The sequence below is a fragment of the Camarhynchus parvulus genome, chromosome 1A, assembly GCF_901933205.1.
Source record: "Camarhynchus parvulus chromosome 1A, STF_HiC, whole genome shotgun sequence".
NCBI classification, from domain to species: Eukaryota; Metazoa; Chordata; class Aves; order Passeriformes; family Thraupidae; genus Camarhynchus; species Camarhynchus parvulus.
This window is the reverse complement of record NC_044586.1, coordinates 70270337-70282857: the sequence shown is the minus strand read 5'-3', so window position 1 is coordinate 70282857 and position 12521 is coordinate 70270337. Positions and strand designations below refer to the sequence as shown.

At 57.3% G+C, this 12521-nt stretch overlaps 1 protein-coding gene across 4 annotated transcripts in view; it reads left to right on the top strand.

Moving 5' to 3' along the window:
• Positions 1 to 997: 997 nt before the first annotated feature.
• PPP6R2 (protein phosphatase 6 regulatory subunit 2) overlaps positions 998 to 12521 on the top strand; it is a 64134-nt gene continuing 52610 nt past the window's right edge. For all 4 annotated transcript variants that reach the window (XM_030959592.1, XM_030959590.1, XM_030959591.1 and 1 more), the window contains exon 1: positions 998 to 1060. The gene's annotated coding sequence lies outside the window, so the exon portion shown is untranslated. The remainder of the gene's footprint in view (positions 1061 to 12521) is intronic.

Sequence of the window (12521 nt, the reverse complement as noted above, 5' to 3'; positions counted from 1 at the left end):
CCCTGTCCCCACCCCAGTCCCCTGACCCCCATCTCTGGGGTCCCCCCTTGCAGTAATGCTGGGGCCAGCTGAAAGCCAAGGAGGGGCTCCCGCTGTCCCCCCAGCCGCGGGGTCCTGTCCTCGCGCTCCTCCTGCTCCCCCCGAGGCCGTGACCACCCCCGGGGGCCGCAGCTCGCCCACCCCGGGGTCCCGAGGGCTCTCACTGTCCCCTCGCCCCTGTCCCCGGGGCTGGGACCGCCCCACCGTTCCCCTGTCCCCGCCCTGTCTCCACCATCCCCGACCCCCTGTCCCCGCGTCCCCATCGCCATCCCAGTGTCCCTGTGTCTCTGTCCCCGTCACATCCCCGTCCCACCATCTCCCTGTCCCCAGTCCCCGCCCCCGAGTCTCCATCTCCGCCCCCGAGTCTCCGTCCCCTTATCCTCATTCCGGTCCCTGACTCCCCATGTCCCCGTACCTGTCCCCCACCCCATCCCTGCCCCTGTCTCCCCATCCCCATTCCCGTCCGCGTGTCCCCATCCTTGTCCCACTGTCCTCGTCCCCATTCCGCCCCACTGTCCCCATTCCCGTCCCTGTCCCCCCGTCCCGTCCCACTGTTCCCGTCCCGAGTCGCGATCCCCGTCCCACAGTCCCCATCCCCGTCCTGCGGTGTCCGTGTCCTCATATCGCCATCCCCGTGCCCATCCCTGCCCCCGTCCCCGTGTCCTTATATCCGTGTCGCCATCTCCGTGTCCCCGTCCTTGTGTCCCCATCTCCATGCGCTCATTCCCGTCCCCCTGTCCTCGTCCCCATCCCTGTCCCCGTGTCCCCGCGGTCCCGCCTCAGCCACGCCCACCGCTGACAGCACCGCCCCCAAACGACCACGCCCAACTCAGACCCCGCCCCCTCTCCCTCGGCCCCGCCCCTCTCCCCCGCCCTGAGGGAGCCGCGGCGCCGCCGCCATTTTGGAGCCGCCGCCGCCGCCGCTCCGCCGCCGCTGCCCGCGCAGCCCCGGCCGGCCCAGCCCGCGGGCCCGGCCCGCAGCCCGGCCCGGCAGCGCCCGAGGGCAGCCCGGCACCCGCAGGTGAGACACGGCTGTCACTGCCGCCCTCGCGGGGCCAGGGTCGGGGCTGGGCCCGGCGCCGCGGACTGGGCCCCGCCGCCCCCCCGCCTCCGCTCCGGCCTCCCGGAGCCGCCCCCCGCGCTCCTGGGGTTCGGCACCGTTTGGGGGGTTAAAAACCTCCCCCGCCGAGCTGCTGTCCGGGGCTGGGCCGTGGTCCCGGCCCTCGTTCCGTGCGGATCTGGGTTAAATCCGCCTGCTCTGCGCGTGACAGTTTCCTTTTGCCGTGTTTTGGTGCGTGCGGGGCGGGCTGGCGGGGCTGGGGGGCTGGGGCTGCGGCCTCCAGGTGGTCCTGGAGCTCACCTGGCCGGCCGGGAGTGGCCGGAGCTGTCGGGAGGGGTGGCGGTGGCAAGGTCAGGGGTCAGGTCACCCTTCCTGCGACTCAGATCCCCCTCTTAGGGCTCAGCGTGCACTCCCCAGGGTCTGCCCACCTTCCGGGGGTCCCCTGCCCGAGGGTCGCATCGCCCCCCTGGGGGTCTGGTCCCTTTCCCAAGGGTCAGGTCCCCCTCTCGAGGTTCTCATCCCCCTCCTGGGAGTCAGGTCAGTCCCGGAGGTCAGGTCCCTTCCGGGGGTCAGATCACCCTTCTGAGGGTCCCCCTTCCTGGGGTGTGGTTCCCCTCCTATGGGTCAAGTCCCTCTCGGCTGTCTGGTCCCCTTCTGGCGGGCCAGATCCCCCTCCCAGGGCTCTGCTCCCCTTCCCAGGGGGTCTGCTCGCATTTGCGGGGGTTCTGGTTGCCTTCCCGAGAGTCTGGCCTGTCCTCCGGGGGTCAGGTCCCTCCCGGGGGTGAGAGGAGAGGGATCAGTGGTCCGGGTTCCTCTCCGGAGGGTCTGGTCCCTTCCCGGGGTCAGGTCACCCTTCCAGGGGTCAGGTCCCTCCCGGGGGTCACAGGAAGGGGGATCAGCCTCCCACGGGTGTCACCCTCCTGGGGACCTGCCCACCTCAGGGTGCAGAGTTTGCCCGTAAATGTCACCGTGCTGGTTTTATTAATGGCCAGAAACCGGGGTAGGAGTGGAGGCCCCCTGGAATCACCACAAGATTGATCTGACAGGAAAGCGGCTCCTGGCAGAGGCTGGGAGGGCCCTGCTGAATTTGAGGGCCTTGTTTTGCACCAGCTAAAAAAAAACCAAACTAGGAAGTGAAAAAGAGAAACTGAGAGAACTTGGAGGGGCCTAAGAGGTTTTTCCTCTCTTGATTCCCCGCTTGGAAATTAATGTTTTAAAAACTTAAAGGTTGTTTGCATTGTTTATTTTGTGTCTCAGAAGGGAGAAGGTGGTGATTCCAGCCCTGCCCAGCCCCACAGGTTTGAACCAAGCTCTTAGAAGCAGATTTGGGTTATAAAGCTCTGTTTAAAGCCTGATGAGAGAAGAAACATTTATGTTTTCTCTTATTACTCTGACACTTAAAAGCGAACATGCTGCCAAAATACTTCAGTGGTAAAAAACACCCTTGGTGGATGGTAGTATAGGGATTTCCATGGCAACCAATGGTGATCTCATGGGAAGCAAATTTAAATTTTGGGCTGTCAGTGGGAGCACATCATGGCCTGGGCTGGCCTGGATGACATTTGCTCGGCAGAAGGTGATGAGGGCTGGGTAGGAACAAACTGGCCTGAAACCAAGGCTTGTTCTCTGTGTGTACACTGATATTCCTGGTGCTTTTTGTACTTCTTTTGGATTAACGTTGAAATCCAAGGATGTGGGACGAGGTCCTGGCTGGCAGTGGGGACAGATTGGTGGTGCAGCAGCAGGTGCCTGTCGGGCAGGTGGTGCAGGAAAGGTTCCTGCAGAACCTCATGCTGGGGGAAGGTTTGTTGTGGGATGCAGGAGCTGTGGAGCATCTCCTGCTCAGCCTGGTGTTCCAGGAGCTCTGCGTGTGCTGTGGGAGGGACAGGGTGGATTTCTGACTTCACAAATTGGAAACTGTCAAAAATAATAACGACGAGGCAGCACTGTGTGAGAGCTGCTGCTTGGGGGTTTGTTACCAGGAGAAAAGTGCTCTGTGGGCTTACAGGATTTTTGGGAAGCTCCAGGCCACTGCTGTCAGAGCTTCCCAGGGGAACAGGGCGCTGGGGGGCCCAGCTGTGTTCCAGAGTGGGATCCCCCGGTCCTGATCACACTTCCCTGGTTGGACTGGGAGACAGCTGGAGGGAATCCCATCCCTGCTGTTCCCCACAGTGAGATCCTGAGCAAGAAGGGGGTGTTGGTTTGTTAGTGCTTCCTCTCCTCTTTGGTAGGGAGATACCCCAGTGTTTTCCTGTGGTGCTTTTCCATGCTCTGTGTAGGGAATGCTTCGTTTGAGGTCTCCCCTGAGTTTTCTGGTGGCAAAGGGGACCCAAAACTTTTCTTCCCTGAGCGCAGCAGTGGTGTAGAGGAATTCCAGCATCACAGAACCATGGAATCTCCTGAGTGGGAAGGGCCCACAGGGGTCACAGATCCAGCTCCTGGCCCTGCACAGACACCCCAGCAATCTCAGCCTGTGCATCCCTGGCAGCGCTGTGCAAACGCTCCTGGAGCTCTGGGGCTGTGCCCGTTCCCTGGGGAGCCTGGGCAGTGCCCAGCACCCTCTGGAATAGAGCCCTTCCTGATGGCCATGCTATCCCTGCCCTGGCACAGCTCCAGCCGTTCCCTGGGTCCTGTCCCTGCTCAGCAGAGTCTGGGGCGAGCTCAGGGCTGGGAACAGAGGGATGAGCTCTCCTGCTCTCCTTGCTGACAGCCAGGGGTGCAGGTGGAGCAGCCCTGGGTTCTGTGCTCGGGATCATGACTGTGGATGTCATCCAGCAGGATGGTTTAACAGGGGCTGCGAGTCAGAGTGCCTGGAGGGTAGGAGCTGCAGCTCAGCCATAAAAATGGGCAAACTGGAATGCCAGGAAATAGGAGAGTCTCTTGTTGGAGTAAATCTTGGGTTTGGAACAGGAGTAGAACAAGAATAACTGGGAAATTTGGGTGCAAATGGTGCGGGAGAAACGGGTGAGGTCTGTGAGCTGAGAGCAAAGGAGGAGCTGGGTGCTTCAATCATAGGATCAAGGAGTATCCTGAGTTGGAAGGGACCCACATGGGTCATCCAGTCCAGCTCCTGGCCCTGCCTGGGACCCCCCAAATCCCACCCTTTGCATCCCTGGGAGCATTGTCCCAGTGCTCCTGGAGCTCTGGAAGCCCCAGGGCCATGCCCATTCCCTGGGGAGCCTGTGCCAGGTTGTCAGAACTTCAGAGAACTTTACAGCGAGGAGGGTTTGTGGAGGTCTTGTTTTGCTGGATGCAGAATTCCTGAAGAACTAATTGAGGGGTTAATAGAGTGAGTTAATGAGTGACGGCAGTGCTCCGGCCGGGTTGCCAGACATGGAGCCTCTGCTGGGAGCAGCAGTCCCTCACTCCTGGCCCTATCTATCGGGAACACGGCCCTGCTCCCAGTTGCATTTACGGACTGCAGTGGTTTTACCTCCTTTTCATGGAAAATCCGCAGATGTTGGGGTTTATGGAAGGCTCAGGGAAGGAATGTGGCCTCTGTGTGACCAGGAGTAGCAGCAAAGGCTCTTAAGTGTCTCCTTTGATTCAATATTATTGGAAGCAGGAGTGTGTTGTCTTTCCTGGCTGCTGCTGTGTTTCTTTACTTGAGCTTTTCTTTTTCCCTCTCTGCTCCCTGTTCTTCCCACCCTCCTCCCCTCAGTCCTGATGGACTTCCCTGCTCCTTGTTTTGATCCTACCCAGCTGCCAGCACTGCAATAACCAATATTGACATTATTATCACTGCCTGGACTATTTTTACCTGCACCTTCACTCTGGTTTGGAGGGAAACTTGGGCAAATAAATATCAGTTATCTCAGGAAATGAAGTTTTTGCAGCCAAGCTTGAAAATATCAGACAAAAAAGGCTCAGATTTAGGTGGAATGTGAGTGCCACACATATTACTGTTGGATGAGGTGTGGAAGTGGGAAGTTCCATCTTTGTGTTTGTTAGTGCCTGTTAGTCCCAGATGGAGCAGAGGCACCTCAAGAGTGACAGTAATAAACGTCTGCAGGGCCTGAAGCCTGACCAAAATTGTCATTTTTGTCAGGGGCGCCTTTAAACCAAACCCCACGTGGCACGGAGCCGTGACCGGGGGCTGTCACCACAGCGAGGGTGAGGTGCTGTCAGGAGGAAGTGCAGCTCCTCTGCCTGAGCTGGCAGCTCTGCAGCTGCTGGGCTGGGATTGCTCCTCCTCGTCCTTCTCAGTCTCTCTTTGCTGTGTCCCCCTGTTACCTAAGAGCCGGGAGCTCTGGGGGTGGCTGTCCCCGGTGTCACGGTACCCACACACCCCATTCCTTCTCCTGGAGTCAGCCTGGGGTGCCTGAGGACACCGGGATCATCTGGGCAGGAGGGGAAGCTGGAAGGCATGAGGAGAAAACCTTCTGGTGAAATGGCAAAGGGCAGGGAGTCACTGGGGGCAGGCAGAGCTCAGAGCTCTTCCCTGCCCGGGGCAGAGTGAAAAGCTTCTCTGGCACAGCTTTGCACAGAATCTGCTGAGCTGGAAGGGAGCACAGGGATCACAGATCCAGCTCCTGGCCCTGCACAGACACCCCAATGATCCCAGGGAGGGGATTGCATCCCTAGGAGGGGAGCTCTGGCAGCCTCAGGGCCATGCCCATTCCCCAGGGAGCCTGGGCAGTGCCCAGCACCCTCTGGGGCAGAACCTTTCCTGCTTTCCAGCCTGACCCTCCCTGGCACAGCTCCAGCCATTCCCTGGGTCCTGTCCCTGCTCACAGGAAGCAGAGACCGGAGCTGCCCCTCGGGATGAGGCTGCAGCCCCTAGGGAGGTCTGAGCTTGGTCTCCTCCAGCTGGACATTCCAAGTGCCCTCAGCTGCTCCTCATGTGGCCTCTCCAGACCCTTCCCCATTCCCATGTCCCTCCTTTGGATGCTCCCCAGGAGCTTTAGTTGTTTTGTGTATTGAGGTGCCCAATCCCAGGAGTGGAGGTAAGGCCTCCCCAGTGCAGAGCAGGACAATCCCCTCCCTTGCTGGTGTCCCTGATGCCCCCCGAGACAGGGATGTCCCTCCTGGCACCAGGGCACAGCTGACTCAGGTCCCCCTTGCCATCCACCAGGACCAGGTCCCTTCCCAGAGCTGCTCTCCAGCCTCCCCATCCCAGCCTGTGGGTGGGTGCATCCAGGGCTGCCCTGGCCCAGCTGCAGAATCCAGCACCTGCCTGTGTTAAACCTCACACTGCTGGGGATTGCCAGCCCTCGGATTTGTCCAGGTCTCTGCAGGGCCTCTCTGCCTTAGGCGAGGCAGCAGCTCCTCCCAGTTTTGTACCATATGTGCACTTCCCTGGTGTCCCCTCAAGCTGCATCCAGGTCACCTGTGAAGCTGCTGAAGGGAGCTGGGCCTGAGCTGGAGCCAGGTGGAACTTTGCGCAGGAAAACTTCCCATACATCTGGACTGCTCAGTCCAGGGTTTGTGTGGGCCTGGCAGTGCCCCTGGTGCCTGTGCTGGGACCCTGGGCTCTGGGCTTGCAATGGGATTTCAGTCCTGCAGTTTGCTGCTGCTCAGAGCTCTGTGGCCTGGAGTGACACTGATGACTCCGGAGTCACTTTGATTCTGATTTCCCTGGGCAGCTTTTGGAACAGTGGCAGCAGAGCAGAGCCTGGCACTGGGAGAGGCACAAACCTGCAGGAGTGGGGATGGTCTGGCTGCTGCAGCCACAGGAAGGAAGAAGGAAATAGAACACAAGAAGCTGCTTCAGTTTCAGTTTTGCCTTTGATTCCTTGTGAGGACTGAGTTCTGTCACACCTCAGAGAGCACACTGCTGGCTCTGCTGTGACATTTGGGGTTTTCTTCCGTGTGGCAGTCTCTTCCTTTCCTTCCGTTCCCGTAGCCCTGCACAGCCTGCAGCTCGTTCCAGCTCCTTGCTCGGCTGTGCAGCAGGCTGGGATGAGAAGGTTGTGTTTCCTTAGCTGTTTATTTGTGTTCTCTTCCCTCGGCAGATCCCCCGGGACGCCGTTTAATTGAATTCTTTTATGTTAAGATGGATTTCTTTTCTTTGAGAAGGATAATTGAGCCTGTGAGCTCACAGGTTGCAAACCGTCCCCGTGTCCCCGAGGCAGAGGACGAAGGGCAGGGTTGCCCCGTGCCAGGAGCGGGCAGAAGGCCAGGCTGCCCTGTGCTGGCACCGCGTCCGTGCGGGATGGCAGCGGCACAGCCGTGGGCACGGGGCCAGCACCGGGAGCTCCGCAGCTGGAGCGGCACGGCAGCGCTGGCACCAGGGACAGCACGGGCACCTGGGACCCAGGAAGGAGCACAGTGACAGGGCCAGGGCTGTCCTGGGATTTAACCAGGGCGTGGTTGGATGGCGCCGGCAGCATCGTGGTGCAACGTGTTCCTGGTGTGGCTGTGCCGGTGCTGGGTTCACAGGGAGCAGGACTCAGACACCTCCCCTTCCTGGGAACTTCTGCTGCTGCCTCTGAGAGCCTGCAGCTCCTGACAGCAGAGGGACTGGAGCTGCTGGAGTGAACCCAGACAGGCCATGGTGGTGCTGGAGCCCCTCTGCTCTGCAGCCAGGCTGGGAGAGATGGGAATGTTCAGCCTGGACAAGAGAAGGAACCAGGGAGAGCTCAGAGCCCCTGGCAGGGCCTGAAGGGGCCCCAGGAGAGCTGCAGAGGGACTGGGGCCAAGGCCTGCAGGGACAGCACCCAGGGAATGGCTCCCAGTGCCAGAGGGCAGGCATGGATGGCATCTTGGCAATGAGGAATTCCTGGCTGGGCTGGGATTGCCAGAGCAGCTGGGGCTGCCCCTGCATCCCTGGCAGTGCCCAGGGCCAGGCTGGACACTGGGGCTGGAGCACCTGGGACAGTGGGAGGTGTCCCTGCCATGGCAGGGGTGGCACTGCAGGGGCTTTGGGGTCCCTTCCCACCCAAACCCATCCCATGACTCTGCACTTCTCTTTCACTGAACATGAGTCCCACTGCTGGAAGTTCTGCCAGGCAGTTGGAATATGGGGCTGCAATGTGACGGGGTTGTAGCAGTGGGGATGCACTGGTGTTGACAGCAGCCATGGTTCTGTGTTAGGTTAAGTCAAGCTCAGCCCAGGGAATGGAATATCCAGGTTATCCTGAGAGCCTGGAGCCAGACACCCCATTCCTGCTGAGCAGGTGCTCGGTCTGCACCATTTAGCAAATTGGAAAACACCAAAGGATGTTTTTTCAGCTTAGCTCTGCAGCTTGTTTCCTTTTTATTTTTCAGCTGGAAGATTGTTTTTCTTTGTGCTCAATTGTTATTTACTTCTTCTGCATTCTCCTAGTCCTTGTTCCCTGCCATGGTTGGAATGAGGTGGTCTTTAAAGTCCCTTCCAACCCAAACCATTCTATAATTCCCTGATTTACTGTGTCATTATTTAATGTTGTATTGTCCATGGTATATCCTAATTGTTCTTCCATGACTTTCTAAGTATTTCCCTATCCCCAACAATGTGTTTCATACTTTGCCTTGGCTTTCCAGGGGCTGGAACCTCTCCCTAAGTTCACACCTCTGTGATGTAAATCCCTCTTTCTGAGGTTCAGTGGTTCAGGGTTCCTTTTTTAGTGAGTGGGGGAGCCAGGTGCTCATTCCCTGTCTGTGCAGGGGTCTGAAATAGCTGAGTTGTGCTGGAGAAGCGCTCCTTCCTCTCCTGCCCAGGGAATCTGTGTGACTGACTGGCATCAGTCATCCTCAGCATAAATAGCTGCACCTCGGGTGAGACCCAGCCTGGACAGGGGACACCTGCAGGGCTGGGACAGGGACAGGGACCTCCTCACCTGGGTCAGGCAGCCTGAGGAGATTGGGCTGGGTGCTCCCCAGCAGCTTTTCCAACCTCAACGATTCTGTGACTGTGAGATGCTGATGTTTTGCCATGTCCAAACCCTGAGCTCTGCCTGGGGAACCTTCTTCCTCTTCCACAGCGGGTGGATGAGTTTGCTGCTGGAAGCAGGGAGGGATTCAGAACCGTAGAGATCTCTCTAGGGCCAAAGCACTGAACCAAATCAAAGTTGTTGTTGTGCACATGCCCAGCACAGCTGGTTTTCGGTTCTGTGAGGAGCATGGGGCACAGCTCTGCTGCTCCTGGCATCAGGAGGATGTGGAGCTGCTGGAGCAGGTCCAGAGGAGCCCAGCACGTTCATACAGAGACAGCCTGGGAGAGTTGGGAATGTTCAGCCTGGGGAGGGGAAGGTCATGTGGAAACCTTACAGCGCCTTCGAGGATCTGAAGGGATCCAAGAGAGCCAGAGAGGGACCCTGAATCAGCACTGGAGTGCCAGGACACAGGGAATGGCTTCCCACTGCCAGAGGGCAGGCATGGATTGGTTTAGATTGGATATTAGGAAACAATTCCTGCCTGGCAGGGTGGGCAGGCCCTGGCACAGGGTGCCCAGAGCAGCTGGGGCTGCCCCTGCATCCCTGGCAGTGCCCAAGGCCGGGCTGGACACTGGGGCTGGAGCACCTGGGCCAGTGGGAGGTGTCCCTGCCATGGCAGGGGTGGCACGGCAGGGGCTCGGAAGTCCTTCAGGCAGAGGATGGGGTTTCCCCACCTGCTTCAGTGCCTGGCATGGGGAGGACCCAAAGCTCAGAAGAAGTTTATCAGTATTTTACTGAGTTTGTTCTTTCTGCTTTAGAGAAAGTTTGTTTAATTATGGTTGGTCCCAGACTGCTGTGTGTGACTGAGGGCTCTGGAAACTCAAGGGTGAGGCATCCCAGGAGTTTCCAAAAGCTATAAGGGGCTTTAGGGTGCCAGATGTTGGTGGGGGGTTTGGGATTGGTGCCAGCCATGACTGCACACCCGATTTCATGGCTGTTACACTGTAACTTCCTCTTGCAAAAGAGGCAATTTCAGGCCTTCTGTTTTTCCTTCCCTTCTATCACCTTTGTTCTGACACATGAAATATCTGGTGCAGGGCAGTGATGTTAGTGTGGGGGTCCAGTGTGTCCATGGCCTCCCTGCTCCTGCTTTGCCCTCCATTTCCAGCAGCAGCTCTGCTGAGGAATGTTGTGTCTTGCAGGAAAAAAATGGCCACTTCATTTTTGACAGCTGAATTTTGGGCATCAACAGCAATTTCCCCATGGAAAGGGGGTCAGGCCTTGGCAGGGGCTGCCCAAGGAGCTTTGGAGTCCCATCTCTGGATGTGTCCCAGGAATTCCTGGAGGTGGCACTCAGGGCTCTGGGACAAGGTGGGCACTGGGCACAGCTGGGACTGGATGGGCTGGGAGGGCTTTTCCAGCCTCAGGAATCCTGGGGTTCTTAGAGCTTCTTTGTGCTGTTTTCTCAAATACCTGGAAGCAAATGCTGAAATGAAGCAGTGCGGTTCCCAAGAACAAAACTGTTGAGTTATTTTTAGTTTTAGAAGAGGAAAGCAAGGAGAAGTATTGAATGTATCCTTGGGGTTTGGATCTGTGCTGGAGTTTTCCGAGGAGCAGTGAAGTGAGACGGGATCACCGGGTGGGCACAGGAGACTTTGGCCACGTGGGGAAAATCCTGTTGTGTAATCCCAGTTTGTTTGGAGCTGTGGACAGTGCCCTGCTCAGGAATGTGTCATTTTGGGAAAAGCAGGTGGGATCACCACCAGCCAACCAGCAGGGCCAGTGCTGGGGGAAGCAGGAGGATCTCCAGGGCCCTGCTGAAAGGAGCAGTGCCCTGCTGGGTTTAGGTTTTGATGCTTCAGGGGCAATTCCTGCTGAGGAAATCACTGCAATTCCTGTGGGTTGGCCCGTTCGGAGTCCTGGGGGGAATCACGGGATCCCAGGATGGTTTGGGGCCTTAAAGCCCCTCCCAAGGGCAGGGACACCTTCACTATCCCAGGGGACTCCAGGCCCCACCCAAACCATTCCAAGAGAACTATTGATGATCACTTGTGCAAGGTGGATGTTCAGTTACTTTCCCAATGTTGATCCAATCTCTAGGATTCTTTATTAAGCTTGGAAAAACAAATGTCATCCTTTTCAGTCTTTTGAAATGCTCACCCTACAGATTCCATGGGTTTTATGAGTGGTTTTGGTTATGATTGAGGGAATTCAGTCACAGTGTGAGTGACTGCTTGGATTAGTGCTCCAAGCCCGAGTTGGATGGACATTTCAGCTGGAATGCTGTCCCCTTCCTGCTGCTCCATCCTTCCTCACTTCCCTGCCCTCCCTCCCTGCTCAGACAATCCTGCAGCAATGTTGGAAGCCAGTTTTGGGGTATGATCCAGCTGGTTATTTTTTTTCTACTAATACTGCATGGCAAAGGAAACCCATTTTTTCCCAGCAGTGCAGGTTTAATACCCAGCAGCCGCAGCCTCAGATCAGGAGTGTATCCTGCTGGTTTGGGATTCCCAGAGCTGGTTGAGCTTTGATGTTTCTTTGTCCAGGTAAAACCCACGGAACTCCGAAGGGTGGGTCTGAGAGTTCCCAGGGATTGTTTTCCTTTCAGGATGTTTTATGATGGATGAAGCCTGGCTCATAAAAAGAGGTTAAGTGGTGCCATGCAGGGAGAACAGCCTGGTGGTGCCTTGTTCTGGGAAAGATGTTTTACCCAGTTCTGAGGAATTGGGTGAAGAGGGAGGAATTTCCCCATGGAAAGGGGGTCAGGCCTTGGCAGGGGCTGCCCAGGGAGCTTTGGAGTGCGCATCCCTGGAGGTGTCCCAGGAATTCCTGGAGGTGACACTCAGGGCTCCAGGCTGGGGACAGGGTAGGGGTTGGCCACAGCTGGGACTTGATGCTCTTTTCCAACCTCAGCCATTCTGAGCTCCTTCTGAATTTTAACTTTTTAAACTTTGCATGGCCTGTGTCTGTAATGCCCTGAAAGCTTGAGGAAATGAAAATGCATTTATTTAATGTCCTGTTTGAAGGCTCTGCTTTGCTGGGGCCTTGGATCTGGGTCCATTGTGTGGAGGGACATTGGAATATTCTGGTAGGAGCTGCAGTGTGTGACTGGCTGGGCTGTTCTGGTGAGGTACAGCCTCAAACTCACCTTGGGAGCTTTGAACTGGGATGAAGGACCAGGGAAGGAGCACAGCAGTTGTTTCACTGGCTCACTTGAGGCCGTGTGTTGATCAAATAGGCGTCTGTGGAACGGGCAGCCCTTGATCTCCCCGTGGGGTGCAGCAGGAAATCTCAGTTTGCAAATGCTGGCCCTCAGTCTGAGTACAAAGAGGTGTCTTTTAGTACCATCGCCTTAGTCTGTGTGGGCAGCAAAGATGAAAACATCCAAGGTCCGCGGAAGGACAAAGTGGGATTTCTGTGAAACGCTGCTTGTGCATCCCAGTACAAACCAACACCCTGCTCGGAGATCCCAGTCTGGTCATGGACAGGCATTTCTGTGGGGCTGAGCTGTGGTGACCCGGGAGAAAATGTCACTTGTTGCTCAGAGCAGACAGAGTAACCGGCCCTGAGCGGCATCAAAGTGATGCAGGCAGGCCAAGAGGGAGGAGCCTGGAGTCCTGCAAGGG